The sequence below is a fragment of the Rhinatrema bivittatum genome, chromosome 12 (genome assembly GCF_901001135.1).
Source record: "Rhinatrema bivittatum chromosome 12, aRhiBiv1.1, whole genome shotgun sequence".
Taxonomy (NCBI): Eukaryota; Metazoa; Chordata; class Amphibia; order Gymnophiona; family Rhinatrematidae; genus Rhinatrema; species Rhinatrema bivittatum.
Genome location: NC_042626.1, coordinates 1638543 through 1653669, shown reverse-complemented (window position 1 = coordinate 1653669; position 15127 = coordinate 1638543). Strand labels below are relative to the sequence as shown.

Here is a 15127-nt window from a genome sequence, read left to right as displayed (position 1 = left end):
TTACCCAAACCTTCCTCCAATACCTGCGCAAAACAACATTTCTCAGTTTGAGATTGCTCTGCTGTGCCAATCCCTGGGGGCACCCGAAACTCTGCTGGGACTGCGCGGAGGATGCGGGCAGGGACCGGCGGAGCAGAGCGAGCTCACGCGCAGCGACCCAGTCAGGAAGAGGAAGGGGAAAAAGAAGACACTCACTGCCTTCATCCAATTATTGCCTATGGCTTCCCAATAAAGAAAGTCTATGTTCAGGATTTTCATATCCTGCTTTCAGATTACAAGCATTTTAACAGTTCATTTCAGCCCTTGTGAATTTGTGCCCCGTGCTGCGTTCAGACACCCGCGGTGCCGAGCAAAACTGCAGAGATTTAGGAAACTGTGAAGTATCACAGCCCAAACCTGAGCCCTGGTGTCATCTCGTCAGTGATTGTGCGGAGGAGAAGGTGGCAGAGCCCGGATAAATCTTGGCGTCCCAGCCCAGGTGAGGCAGTGCTGGGACCCTGAGTCACCCCAGAGTCTGGGGGTCAGCGATGCCGGGCAGGTGAGGCAGTGCTGGGAGCTGGCCCTGCGGTGACTCTGGGGGTCAGCGATGCCGGGCAGGTGAGGCAGTGCTGGGAGCTGGCCCTGCGGTGACTCTGGGGGTCAGCGATGCCGGGCAGGTGAGGCAGTGCTGGGAGTTGGCCCTGCGGTGACTCTGGGGGTCAGCGATGCCGGGCAGGTGAGGCAGTGCTGGGAGCTGGCCCTGCGGTGACTCTGGGGGTCAGCGATGCCGGGCAAGTGAAGCAGTGCTGGGAGCTGGCCCTGCGGTGACTCTGGGGGTCAGCGATGCCGGGCAGGTGAGGCAGTGCTGGGAGCTGGCCCTGCGGCGACTCTGGGGGTCAGCGATGCCGGGCAGGTGAGGCAGTGCTGGGAGTTGGCCCTGCGGCGACTCTGGGGGTCAGCGATGCCGGGCAGGTGAGGCAGTGCTGGGAGTTGGCCCTGCGGTGACTCTGGGGGTCAGCGATGCCGGGCAGGTGAGGCAGTGCTGGGAGCTGGCCCTGCGGTGACTCTGGGGGTCAGCGATGCCTGGACCACGATCTGGGCTGGAGGAAGGAGTCCGCAGTGACATCTACAGGTCACATTTACTCCATGTTAGCCCTGGCTTGTGGCCACTGGCCAGACTTACTGCAGGTAGCTGGAATGGGACGGGGGGGGGGGGGGCTAACAGAACCAGAATCCAAGAGAGATCGGTTCCGATTTAGCTTGAAACCGAAGCAGCAGCAGCAGCAGGAGGAGAAGTGAAAGTGGAAAGAGCTTTTTTCCTCGGGCTGCTCTTTCTCTGCTGCCACAGACTCTGCCTTTTCTGTTTTGCTAAGGATCTTGGGCCAGGGAAAGTTCCGGGGAATCCGCCCGCTTTACCTGCGGGGGGGGGGGGGGGGCTCCGGAGCCCCCGGACACCTCCTGCTCCTCCGGGACTGCGCGCTGCCCACCTCTCGCTGCAGCCTTTCCTTTTGTACTCGGCGAGCGGGGCGGAGGGGACGGAGCGGGGCGGCCCGAGGCTGCGGCCACAGCTCCGCTGACCCCTGCCTGCCCCCCCCCTGCTGACCCCTGCCCGCCCCCCCCGTCCCTACAAAGAGAAGCGGAGGCCACAGCGCGGGGCTTTTTCCGCACAAAAGGCACCAGAAAGTTTCCGAGCCGGCGGGCGCAGCTCCTTCCGCCCCTCTGGGCCGCGCAACCTTCCGAACCGGATCGCCGGAGCCGGCCCGGTTCCGGGGGGACAGCGGGGCCCCAGCGCGAGAAGTGCGAGGGAAGTTCAAAAGCCTGCGAAACGAGGGCGCCGGGCAGGAGGCGGTACCGGGCCGGTCCGGTCCAGCGAGCGCGCGCAAGGAATAAAAGAAAGGCGGGAAGAGGGAGGGGGAGGGCGTCCCCGGCCCGCCAAAGTTTTCTGCCTACCGGGAGCGTCCATGAGCGCCGGGCCCGGGCGCTGCAGCCTGCGGCTCCTTCCCAGCGAGAGTGAGGGAGAGAGAGGAGAGGAGGGGAGAGGGGAGGGAGGGAGGAGGAGGCGGAGGGAGGGGGAGCCGGGGGCGGCGTCTCTCCCTGCCCAAAGTGTCCGGGCACGGCCCGCGCCCCTCCCCCAGCCGGCGCTCCACTTCCTGTACGGCCCGGTAACGGGGCTGGGGGGGACTGCGAGCACCGCCCGCCCCCTACCATAAACCCTGGAGAGCAGGTGCCGCGGCTTTCCTGCCACCCGGGGGGGGGGGGGGACTCATGGGGAGGGAGAGAGGCACAGGGGAGACTCCTGGGGAGGGGGGAGCAGGGCACAGGGGAGACTCCTGGGGGGCACAGGGGAGACTCCTGGGGAGGGGGGAGCAGGATATAGGGGAGACTCCTGGGGAGGGGGGAGCAGGGCACAGGGGAGACTCCTGGGGGGAGCAGGGGAGACTCCTGGGGAGGGAGGGAGCAGGGCACAGGGGAGGGAGTGGGGGAGCAGGGCACAGGGGGAGACGCCGGGGGAGAGCAGGGGAGACTCCTGGGGAGGGAGGGAACAGGGCACAGGGGAGGGAGCAGGGCACAGGGGAGACTCCTGGGGAGGGGGGAGCAGGGCACAGGGGAGACTCCTGGGGAGGGAGGGAGCAGGGGAGACTCCTGGGGAGGGGGGAGCAGGGCACAGGGGAGACTCCTGGGGGGAGCAGGGGAGACTCCTGGGGAGGGAGGGAACAGGGCACAGGGGAGGGAGCAGGGCACAGGGGAGACTCCTGGGGGGAGCAGGGGAGACTCCTGGGGAGGGAGGGAGCAGGGCACAGGGGAGACTCCTGGGGGGAGCAGGGGAGACTCCTGGGGAGGGGGGAGCAGGGCACAGGGGAGGGAGTGGGGGAGCAGGGCACAGGGGAGACTCCTGGGGAGAGCAGGGGAGACTCCTGGGGGGGGAGGGAACAGGGCACAGGGGAGGGAGCAGGGCACAGGGGGAGACTCCTGGGGGGAGCAGGGGAGACTCCTGGGGAGGGAGGGAGCAGGGCACAGGGGAGACTCCTGGGGGGAGCAGGGGAGACTCCTGGGGAGGGAGGGAGCAGGGCACAGGGGAGGGAGGGAGCAGGGCACAGGGGAGACTCCTGGGGAGAGCAGGGGAGACTCCTGGGGAGGGAGGGAACAGGGCACAGGGGAGGGAGCAGGGCACAGGGGAGACTCCTGGGGAGGGGGGAGCAGGGCACAGGGGAGACTCCTGGGGAGGGAGGGAGCAGGGGAGACTCCTGGGGAGGGGGGAGCAGGGCACAGGGGAGACTCCTGGGGGGCACAGGGGAGACTCCTGGGGAGGGGGGAGCAGGATACAGGGGAGACTCCTGGGGAGGGGGGAGCAGGATACAGGGGAGACTCCTGGGGAGGGGGGGAGCAGGGCACAGGGGAGACTCCTGGGGAGGGGGGGAGCAGGGCACAGGGGAGACTCCTGGGGAGGGAGGGAGCAGGGGAGACTCCTGGGGAGGGGGGGGCAGGGCACAGGGGAGACTCCTGGGGGGGGAGGGAGCAGGGGAGACTCCTGGGGAGGGGGGAGCAGGGCACAGGGGAGACTCCTGGGGGGCACAGGGGAGACTCCTGGGAAGGGGGGAGCAGGATACAGGGGAGACTCCTGGGGAGGGGGGGAGCAGGGCACAGGGGAGACTCCTGGGGAGGGGGGGAGCAGGGCACAGGGGAGACTCCTGGGGGGAGCAGGGGAGACTCCTGGGGAGGGAGGGAGCAGGGCACAGTGGAGGGAGGGAGCAGGGCACAGGGGAGGGAGTGGGGGAGCAGGGCACAGGGGAGACTCCTGGGGGGAGCAGGGGAGACTCCTGGGGAGGGGGGGAGCAGGGCACAGGGGAGACTCCTGGGGGGAGCAGGGGAGACTCCTGGGGAGGGGGGGAGCAGGGCACAGGGGAGACTCCTGGGGGGAGCAGGAGAGACTCCTGGGGAGGGGGGAGCAGGGCACAGGGGAGACTCCTGGGGGGGAGCAGGGGAGACTCCTGGGGAGGGAGGGAGCAGGGCACAGGGGAGGGAGTGGGGGAGCAGGGCACAGGGGAGACTCCTGGGGGGAGCAGGGGAGACTCCTGGGGAGGGGGGAGCAGGGCACAGGGGAGACTCCTGGGGAGAGCAGGGGAGACTCCTGGGGAGGGGGGAGCAGGGCACAGGGGAGACTCCTGGGGGGAGCAGGAGAGACTCCTGGGGAGGGGGGAGCAGGGCACAGGGGAGACTCCTGGGGGGAGCGGGAGAGACTCCTGGGGAGGGGGGGAGCAGGGCACAGGGGAGACTCCTGGGGGGGAGCAGGAGAGACTCCTGGGGAGGGGGGAGCAGGGCACAGGGGAGACTCCTGGGGGGAGCAGGGGGAGACTCCTGGGGAGGGAGGGAGCAGGGCACAGGGGGGGGAGGGAGGGAGCAGGGCACAGGGGAGGGAGTGGGGGAGCAGGGCACAGGGGAGACTCCTGGGGGGAGCAGGGGAGACTCCTGGGGAGGGAGGGAGCAGGGCACAGGGGAGGGAGTGGGGGAGCAGGGCACAGGGGAGACTCCTGGGGGGAGCAGGGGAGACTCCTGGGGAGGGGGGGAGCAGGGCACAGGGGAGACTCCTGGGGAGAGCAGGGGAGACTCCTGGGGAGGGGGGAGCAGGGCACAGGGGAGACTCCTGGGGGGAGCAGGAGAGACTCCTGGGGAGGGGGGAGCAGGGCACAGGGGAGACTCCTGGGGAGAGCAGGGGAGACTCCTGGGGAGGGGGGAGCAGGGCAAAAGGGGAGGGAGCAGGGCACAGGGGAGACTCCTGGGGAGAGCAGGGGAGACTCCTGGGGAGGGGGGAGCAGGGCACAGGGGAGGGAGGGAGCAGGGCACAGGGGAGACTCCTGGGGAGGGGGGAGCAGGGGAGACTCCTGGGGGGAGCAGGGGAGACTCCTGGGGAGGGAGGGAGCAGGGCACAGGGGAGGGAGTGGGGGAGCAGGGCACAGGGGAGACTCCTGGGGGGAGCAGGGGAGACTCCTGGGGAGGGGGGAGCAGGGCACAGGGGAGACTCCTGGGGAGAGCAGGGGAGACTCCTGGGGAGGGGGGAGCAGGGCACAGGGGAGACTCCTGGGGGGAGCAGGAGAGACTCCTGGGGAGGGGGGAGCAGGGCACAGGGGAGACTCCTGGGGAGAGCAGGGGAGACTCCTGGGGAGGGGGGAGCAGGGCACAGGGGAGGGAGCAGGGCACAGGGGAGACTCCTGGGGAGAGCAGGGGAGACTCCTGGGGAGAGCAGGGGAGACTCCTGGGGAGGGGGGAGCAGGGCACAGGGGAGGGAGGGGGCAGGGCACAGGGGAGACTCCTGGGGAGGGGGGAGCAGGGGAGACTCCTGGGGAGGGGGGAGCAGGGCACAGGGGAGGGAGGGGGGGAGCAGGGGAGACTCCTGGGGAGGGAGGGTGCAGGGCACAGGAGAGGCTCCTGGGCATTGAGAGGAGAAAAGAGATCAGGGTAAAGCCCTCTAAGGAGAGAGAAATATCTACAGGACCCGAATGTAATACCCCGAGGTAGAACCGGAAATGAAATAGGTAAGCAGGGGCTGACAGAGGGCACAGGGAGTCGGGGTATCAGGGACCCCCACAGACCCTCGGCCTCTGAACTAACCCCAAATCTCTTCCTTCTGCAGCTGAATCCTTCCTGTAAGCTCTGGTGGCCCCTGTAAGATGCCCATCCTGGGGGTCAGTCACAGGATGGTCATTCTGTCCCTCCGAGGGGACTGATCAGGGTCAAATCTGGGGCGAAGGTCAATCACGGCTCTGAAGACTGAACTGAACAGACTGAGGTGCTTTCCTCACTGAATAATGCAAGAAGACTTCAGGTGTTGCAAGATTTTCCCTTTGCTCCCTGTCGCTGTGGTTCTTCCTGAATGGATATTACTGCAGCTTTGAAAGTGGAGAAAGCTGCTCTTATCTGAAAGGTGGGCCAGGATGTTTGCAGTGGCCGCCTGACTGGGCTGCCCTTTCCTAGGATGAGAAGTTCAGTGAAACATTGCCCCTGCCTGCCAGAGAATGGGAAGCAAAGCAGCTTTCTCAGCCCGCGTGACGTTTGTTTCAGATTTATCAGTTGTAATATGAACATCAACGTTATCCACCTGCAGGTGCAAATAGTGCAGGATACTCATTTTTGTTTACTATTTATTTGTAACTGTGAAAATAACACAATGCAAGACAACCTTCATGTGAAATGAACATCAGAAGGAAAATAAAAAAAAAAGTCAGAAAATGACGAAGGAATAAAAGCCCCTGACGTCCTTTACAGTGCAGAGTAAGGAGGGGCATCAAGGAAAGTGGTCAGCGAGCGTAAGGCGCTCCTCTAGGGGAGAGGGGCCAAAATCCACACATTTCAAAGCTTGCTCTTCTATCAGAACAAATGCAGCCGGTATGAGCATTAGAAATTACTGCTTTCTCTTTTGGGTGGACCTTGCCGCATCTGGAAATATCCAAACAGGTTCAAATATTTTAGATAAATCAGTACATTCTCTCCACTCCGATATTTAGTTTTTTGCCCATAGATGACAGGGAGTGCAGACTCCTCCAGTCTGTCCAAATCCCTCCTTCCTAATATTCCTGAATCCCAAATGCATCCTTTCCTCTGGAGCTGCAGAGCCCACAGCTCATCCCCATTCCATGCAGAAGCCCCACTGGCCACATGTGGCCCTGCCTCAGCTTCAGCAGTAGCACAGCCAGCGCAGGGGCAGAGTCCCGTGAGGAAAGGCAGATCAGGCCCTGCTATTTGTAAGCACCAAGTGATGCAATCAGAGACCAGGAAAAGTGGCAGAAAGATACAGAAACACTTCCAAGTGCATTGCACCCCACTCCTCCTTCCTGCACGTATTAAAATACCTTGTTTTCCGCACACCTCCACTGAATGTGCGTGGAGGATTACAAAGTGCACATGCACAATAATAAAAATGACAACAAATACATTAAAAGCCGCAGAAAGCAGACCTGGAGCTTGTGATATTTCACAGTAAGATAGATGCAAGACAAACTTGGGTTGCGCTAGAAGCTTACATAAATAATATCCTGGAAGCCCTTTAGAGGCCTTAGGGCCTAGCATTAAGCGGAGTTCCAGAAACGTGGACCTGCTGTAGAAAACGCTGCCTCTCACTGCTAGGGAGGACGTTCCTGCCAGCTGGTAATAGTGAGCACATCCTCCGCACAGCGTCATGCCGAAGTCTGGGCAAGAATGACAGCCAGAGTAATCTGCTCGCCCATTCTGGTACTGCAGGGAGAGCAACCTATAACCCACTGCAATAGTCAGGCCCCTGTGCTTGCAGCACTGTCCGAAAATCTTGCACATCAAGATATGGTTTATTTTTTTTGGTAGACTTTATTTTTGAAACGGTGAAACCCATAATATTTTACAGTCAGCGAAACATCGGAAGTCAGCACAGCTAAGCTAATAGCACAAAATATCCAAAAGAGCAAAGTTGTTATTTATTTATTTAAACAGACTTATTGTTCGCTATTTCCAAAATCCATTCAGTGCAGATAACCTCGTTTTAACTGAACAACCAAGTAATGCCTAAGCCTGACACAAGGTTAACACAAGACAACCATTCGCGCATCACACCCACACCCAAGAAACACCACAGTTTCAATTGCCTTAAAAGGCATAACTTATAGAGCACATTGTTCACAACAAAATTAATGTGATCCTTCATGGATAAATAGTGTTAATTAGGACTCCGAGGTCCCTTACGTTTTGTTTAATCGGCATGACCACTGAAGGGGAACGAGGTAAAGAATCTCAATTTTTGCAATTTTGTGATGTAACCAACGACTTCCAGAGTTAATGCATCCTATGAACTCCAGAGGGAGGCTTCTCTGGCACAATGCAAGTATTCAAAAAGGCACGAACAGTAAATCTGACAGATTGAGATTATATCCAGCAGACCCTGCTTAAAGGAAGAGGCAATGCACCCTACATCCGTCTGCCACAGGAGCCCTTCTCCAAGGGTTAGGCTCAGGAGAGAGTCCCCAGCAGTTCTGCCAGAAGCAGTCAGCCGGATCCCCTAATCCCAGCTCTGCCGCCTGCAATCTGGGTCACCTCAGGTGTTCCTCAGCTCCAATCCCAGGCTCTGCCACTGTCACTTTCTATCCCTGGGCTTCTGTACCTTACTGTAAATGGAGAATGATAACAACACTCTTATTCCCCTGTCTCCTTTACAGCATAAAATATCAGCTGAGACTTTTTTATTGCAGTAACTTAAAACATTACTTCATAAGCTTTTGGAAGCTAACACTCGGTCAAAAATATTCTGAATATTAGCTACCAAAATCTCATTGTAAAATGTATTAAATTAGTCCAATAAAAAGGTATCACTTTACATAGTAACAGTAATGATGCAGAAAAAACACCAAACAGGCAATCCAGTCTGCTCAACAAGTTTTTTATGGTAGTAACTGCCGCTCCGTGTGGGTTACCCCCATGTTTCTGTTAAGGGCAGTAACTGCCGCTCTGTGCAGGTTACCTCCATGTTTCTGTTAAGGGCAGTAACTGCCGCTCTGTGCAGGTTACCCCATGTTTCTGTTAAGGGCAGTAACTGCCGCTCCGTGCAGGTTACCCCCATGTTTCTGTTAAGGGCAGTAACTGCCGCTCTGTGCAGGTTACCCCCATGTTTCTGTTAAGAGCAGTAACTGCCGCTCCGTGCAGGTTACCCCCATGTTTCTGTTAAGGGCAGTAACTGCCGCTCCGTGCAGGTTACCCCATGTTTCTGTTAAGGGCAGTAACTGCCGCTCCGTGCAGGTTACCCCCATGTTCTGTTAAGGGCAGTAACTGCCGCTCTGTGCAGGTTACCTCCATGTTTCTGTTAAGGGCAGTAACTGCCGCTCTGTGCAGGTTACCTCCATGTTTCTGTTAAGGGCGGAAACTGCCGCTCTGTGCGGGTTACCCCCGTGTTTCTGTTAAGGGAAGTAACTGCTGCTCCCTGCAGGTTACCCCCATGTTTCTGTTAAGGGTAGTATCTGCCGCTCCGTGCAGGTTACCCCCATGTTTCTGTTAAGGGTAGTAACTGCCACTCTGTGCAGGTTACCCCCATGTTTCTGTTAAGGGTAGTGACTGCCGCTCCGTGCGGGTTACCCCCATGTTTCTGTTAAGGGTAGTAACTGCCGCTCCATACTCAAACCTGAAATTATTACCTGTTTCTGGTAATTTGCATCTTACCATTTAAAACATATATGATACCTGAAGATTTGAGGGTGGACAATGTGATGCCAATTTTTAGAAAGGGTCCAGGGGTGATCCAGGAAACTATAAACCGGGGAGCCTAAAGTTGTTGCCGGGCAAAATGGTAGATGCTCTTAAAAACAAAATTACTGCCCAAATAGTTAGACATGGTTTAACGGGGGAGAATCAACTTTATTTTTATTGAATTTGCAAAGATTATAAGAGAAGAACTTGTTTTAGGAAAAGTAAAGTTAAATCCATGCTACATACATGGTATTCTCATAACAAAATAATGAAGAAGGTAAATATACGCTTTACCTTAAATTAGATGTTACGCTTGCGGGTCGCAGGTTCCCGCGACTCGCCTCACTGACCCGACGCAGCTCCGGGCTTCCTGGTCGCATTGGGGAGCTGCTGCTGTTGACCCGCGGCCCTGCCGGCGTCATCTTGATCCTGCATTCCCTCCTTTGCTGCCGTCATTCCCACGGTGCGTCCTCCTTCACTTCCCTAGGCGCGCACACTCCTCCTCTACATTTAAAGAGCCTGCGGCGGGAAAGCATTGGCGGCCCCCATTGATGACCTCACTGCCCTGGGACTATTTAAAGCAAGCCCCTGGCTATGCTCCTTGCCCTGCAATAAGTCTCCTCGCTAAGAGTAGTTGTTTGCCATTCCTGCGTCTCTGGATTCCTGTGTTCCTTTTCCAGCATTCCTGTCTTCCTGCCTCCTGAGTTCCTTGTCCTGATTTTTCTTCCCTCGGAATGATAGTGGTTTTTGACCTTAGACTGGAAATCGACCACGAGCTACGCCACCTGCCACGACCCTTGCCTGGTCATTAACCACGAGCTACGGCACCTGCCACGACCCTTGCCTGGTAATTGACCACGAGCTACGGCACCTGCCACGACCCTTGCCTGGTAATTGACCACGAGCTACACCGCCTGCCACGACCCTTGCCTGGTCATTGACCACAAGCTACACCACCTGCCACGACCCTTGCCTGGTAATTGACCACGAGCTATGGCGCCTGCCATGACCCTTGCCTGGTAATAGACCACGAGCTATGGCACCTGCCACGACCCTTGCCTGGTAATTGACCATGAGCTATGGCGCCTGCCACGGCCCTTGCCTGGTAATTGACCACGAGCTATGGCACCTGCCACGACCCTTGCCTGGTAATTGACCACGAGCTACGGCATCTGACACAACCCTTGCCTGGTCATTGACCACGAGCTATGGCACCTGCCACGACCCTTGCCTGGTAATCAACCACGAGCTACGCCGCCTGCCACGACCCTTGCCTGGTAATCGACCACGAGCTACGCTGCCTGCCACGACCCTTGCCTGGTAATTGACCATGAGCTACACCACCTGCCACGACCCTTGCCTGGTCATTGACCATGAGCTACGCCACCTGCCACGACCCTTGCCTGGTCATTGACCACGAGCTACACCACCTGCCACGACTCTTGCCTGGTAATTGACCACGAGCTATGCCACCTGCCACGACCCTTGCCTGGTAATTGACCACGAGCTACACCACCTGCCACGACCCTTGCCTGGTAATTGACCATGAGCTATGGCACCTGCCACGACCCTTGCCTGGTAATTGACCACGAGCTACGGCATCTGACACGACCCTTGCCTGGTCATTGACCACGAGCTATGGCACCTGCCACGACCCTTGCCTGGTAATCGACCCCGAGCTACACCGCCTGCCATGACCCTTGCCTGGTCATTGACCAGCTCACCACCTGCCTCAATTGCTGCCTGTCCTCCATTTCTGCACCATGGCTGGCTCCTGTCTCTGACCCGTACACCGACTGCATCTCTTCACCCAGTCTTCTATCGTCGCAGACGCCCCACCTAAGTCCAGCCGGCCCCCGGCACCCAAGGGCTGAACCTAAGGGGGACGTAGGCTGGTAGTGGTGAAGTTCCAGCTGGGCCTCTGCTCCCACTAACCTCGCCTACTGACAGTGGGGACCTTTGGGGCTCCTTCTCACAGATACTACCAACTCCCTCTCGGTGCAAGGGTCCATCAGTGCAACATTAGAGCACATGAATGGGGAGTAGGAACAGGAAATAAGACCAACTGCAGCTCTCGTATCTTGAAGAAGATTTGTCTCCATGGAATCTCGCTGTGCATTTACAGGGGAATCTTAAAACAAACGTCGCCCCAGTGCTAATACCCTTGATTTTTTTCAATAGAAAAATTTTCCTCCTAGCTTGTTTATCTTTTACACCAGCAGGGAACAAGGAAATCTTTTGACCTAAGATCAATTTATTAGAAAGGCAAAAAAAGTTTCAATATCCACTGTTTAAATGCTTTCTTAGCAAAGGTTACGAAAAGAGTGCACGTTAACGTGTTTGCAAAGGGAAGTCTCGCCTCACCAGTTTACTGGATGCTTTTGAAGGCGTAAGTGAACGTGTGGCTAAAGGCGTAAGTGGACGTGTGGATAAAGACGTAAGTGAACGTGTGGATAAAGACGTAAGTGAACGTGTAGATAAAGGCGTAAGTGAACGTGTGGATGGATAAAGGCGTAAGTGAATGTGTGGATAAAGACGTAAGTGAACGTGTGGATAAAGACGTAAGTGAACGTGTGGATAAAGACGTAAGTAAACGTGTGGATAAAGGCGTAAGTGAACGTATGGATAAAGACGTAAGTGGACGTGTGGATAAAGACGTAAGTGGACGTGTGGATAAAGGCGTAAGTGGACGTGTGGATAAAGGCGTAAGTGGACGTGTGGATAAAGACGTAAGTGAACGTGTGGATAAAGACGTAAGTGAACGTGTGGATAAAGGCGTAAGTGAACGTGTGGATAAAGACGTAAGTGGACGTGTGGATAAAGACGTAAGTGAACGTGTGGATAAAGGCGTAAGTGAACGTGTGGATAAAGGCGTAAGTGAACGTGTGGATGGATAAAGGCGTAAGTGAACGTGTGGATAAAGACGTAAGTGAACGTGTGGATAAAGACGTAAGTGGACGTGTGGATAAAGACGTAAGTGGATGTGTGGATAAAGACGTAAGTGGACGTGTGGATAAAGACATAAGTGAATGTGTGGATAAAGGCGAGCCAGTTGATATAATGTATTTGGATTTTCAGAAGGCGTTTGACAAACTGCCCTGTGAAAGACTCCTCAGGAAATTGGGAGGTCATGGGATCAGAGGCAGTGTCCTATTGTGGATTGCTAACAGAGGGTAGGACTAAGTGGCCAATCTTTTTAAATGGAGAAAGGTCGTTAGCTGGGTGCCCCAGAGGCCTTTTTAGGTCCTGTGCTATTTAGTAAATTCATAAATGATCTGGAGAAAGTCAGGTGATGAGATTTGCAGATGACAGCAGTGGATTGTGAGGACCTGCAGAAGGAGCTCGCGAGAATGGGAGACTGGCAGATGCGATTTAATGTGGAAAAGTGCAAAAAATGATCCCAACTACAGGTACAGGACGCCGGGTTCCACATCGGGAGTCGCCACCCAGGAAAAGGACCTCGGAGTCTTCTGCACAATCCTTTGAAATCTGTGGCTCAGTGTGAGGTGGCGGGCAACGAGGAAACAGAAATTTAGGAATTGTTTAAAAAGGAAGAGAGAAGAAAAGTGAGACTCTCCTAATGCCCTTGCACAGATCCAGGGTGTGAGTGCGCCCTGAGTATTGCGAGCAGTTCTGGTCGCCCCCATCTCCAGAGAGACACAGGGGACACAGAGAAGGGGACAGAAATGAAAGGGGATGGAACAGCTCCCTCAGGGAGATTTATAAAATCATAAGTGGAGGGGTAGAACAAGTAAAAGAGAACATAATTTACCCTTTCAAACAGCACAAGGTTCGCTTCATGAAACTAGGAACTGGCAGATTTAAAACAAATCCTAGGAAGTATTTTGTCATTCAGTGCAGAATCAAACTATGGAATCTGAGGCCGCAGGCTGAGGTCAAGGCAAGGGACACAGTGGAGTTGCAAAGAGGAGTGGACGTGTTCCTGAAGGAAAAGTCTCTAACCAGATCTTAGCCAGGGAGCCATTGCTTATCCCTGGGAATGAAATAGACAGGCACCTGTCAGCTGGACTGGGCACTGCTGGGCTCGCTGGACCTTGGTCTGACCCAGCCTGGCACTAAACTTTCCTTATCTCAGGGTTGCACAGAAGGGCCCTGCAGACGTAAAGGCGCCGTTCTGATTTCCTGACATGGCAGCAGACCATTCAGTGTATCACTGTATAGCGCCTTCTGGATCAGCTCCAGAACTTTAAACTGCTTTCTATATTGAACTGGAAGCCAGTGGAGGACTTTTAATTTGGGGTAATCCTCTCATACCCTGCTCCAGTCGCTGCCCTGGCTGCAAGGCCCAGAATGAAACCTTGGGTAGCCCCCAGAGCCCACTGTACTTGAGTACAGTGGGCTCTGGGGGCTACCCAAGGTTCATGGTTTGAACTACTTGTTTTAGGGGGAAAAAAGGTAAATCCATGTTATGATATGAGAGAGGCATTCAAATATCTCAAAGGTTTCCATGCACAGGAGGAAAGGAGGCTGTAGAACGAGGGGTCATGGGATGGGGGTGAAAGGGGGCAGGTTCAGGAGTAATCTTAGGAAACGTTTCTTTACAGAGAGGGTGGTGGATGCAGGGAACGGCCTCCCAGTGGAGGTGGTGAAGACAGAAACAGGATCTGAATTCAAGCAATCATGGGACAAGCACAGTGGATCTCTGAGGGAGAGAAAGGGACTCCAAAGCTGAGCCGGTGCGGACGAGGGCCATACGTTCTTAGCTGTAGTCCTATTTCTGTATTTCTAAGGTTTTCTGCCACATCTCATTTACATGCAATACATCCTCATGTTGGCAGTGGCCAAGCAGCTAAACTTCTGAACATCTTCATTGCTCTGAATTAAAACCAGAAATAAAAGGAAGTCTTACTTATTTGGTGGTGTTGACTGAGTTCAGTAAAAGTGAGTATCTTGGCAGAATTTGACATTATCAGGTAACACGCTCTTCCTCCTAGAAAAGAGAATAAAAAACATAAATTGAAGTGATCACCTCACATATGACATGGCAGTTACCAACTGCATTTCCCGTCGGAGACATTGCATTTGCCATGAAATTACCTGGCACTGCGCAGCTCTTACCAGGGAATTACCAGTCAGCGTCGCATTTAATGAGGAGAATGTACGGCGCGGCTCAGGAGAGAAGGATGCAGGCGAGAGCCCCTGGAGGACTGGGGGGTGGTGCTTGCCAGATTGCATGAGGAAGTTTCTTTAATGAAATGGAACTCGAGGTGGCTCACGGCAATGCTGGGGGGGGGGGGGGGGGGGGGGGTCAGCAGGGAGTCATTCTGGGGGAGGGAGTCAGGGAGGGGTAGAGGGGGTAGGAACCAGGAAAGCAGTTATTCAGGGGGAGGGTGAAGAGGAAAGGAGCGGAGAACTGGGCCTTAGGTAGGAAGAAAGAGGACCTGGAAATGGAGCAGGAGTGAAAAATAGGACCCAGGAAGGGAATTATTGTGGACTTGGAAGGGTAGAAAGAATGAAGAGGAGACTGCCATGGGGGGAGGAGTACGAGGGAAGAAAGAAGAGGCCCCCAAAAATGTTGGGAGAATAGGAAGGAAGAAAGAGGAGCTAGGAAGTGGGCCATAGGGAGCAAAGGAGGAAGCGAATCCTGGAAGGGGAGGGTGGAGTAGTAGGGAGGAAGGAAGGAAGAGGGCCCAGGAAAGGGACCATGGGGGGGGGGGGGGGCAGGAAGGATGAGGACATAGAGAAAAGGAGGCAGAGGGCAAGGACCCAGGAAAGGGGCGAGTGAGAGAGTGCCTGAGAGGTGGGTGGGCAGGAGGGGAGGGGCTGGTGAGAGAGTGAGAGATTGGCTGAGAGGTGGGTGGGCAGGAGGGGAGGGGCTGGTGAGAGAGTGAGCGAGTGGCTGAGAGCTGGGTGGGCAGGAGGGAAGGGGCTGGCGAGAGAGTGCCTGAGAGGTGGGTGGGCAGGAGGGGAGGGGCTGGTGAGAGATTGG

General features: G+C 56.3%; 1 protein-coding gene across 4 annotated transcripts in view; it reads right to left on the bottom strand.

Annotated features, from left to right (window-relative positions):
- Positions 1-14125, bottom strand: part of FOXP4 (forkhead box P4) — an 84783-nt gene extending 70658 nt beyond the window's left edge. For 3 of the 4 annotated variants that reach the window (XM_029572694.1, XM_029572696.1, XM_029572697.1), the window contains exon 1: positions 1930-2078. The gene's annotated coding sequence lies outside the window, so the exon portion shown is untranslated. Of the gene's footprint in view, positions 1-1929; positions 2079-14047 lie in introns of those variants that run through there. The other variant, XM_029572695.1, reaches the window with a different exon arrangement.
- Positions 14126-15127: the final 1002 nt, after the last annotated feature.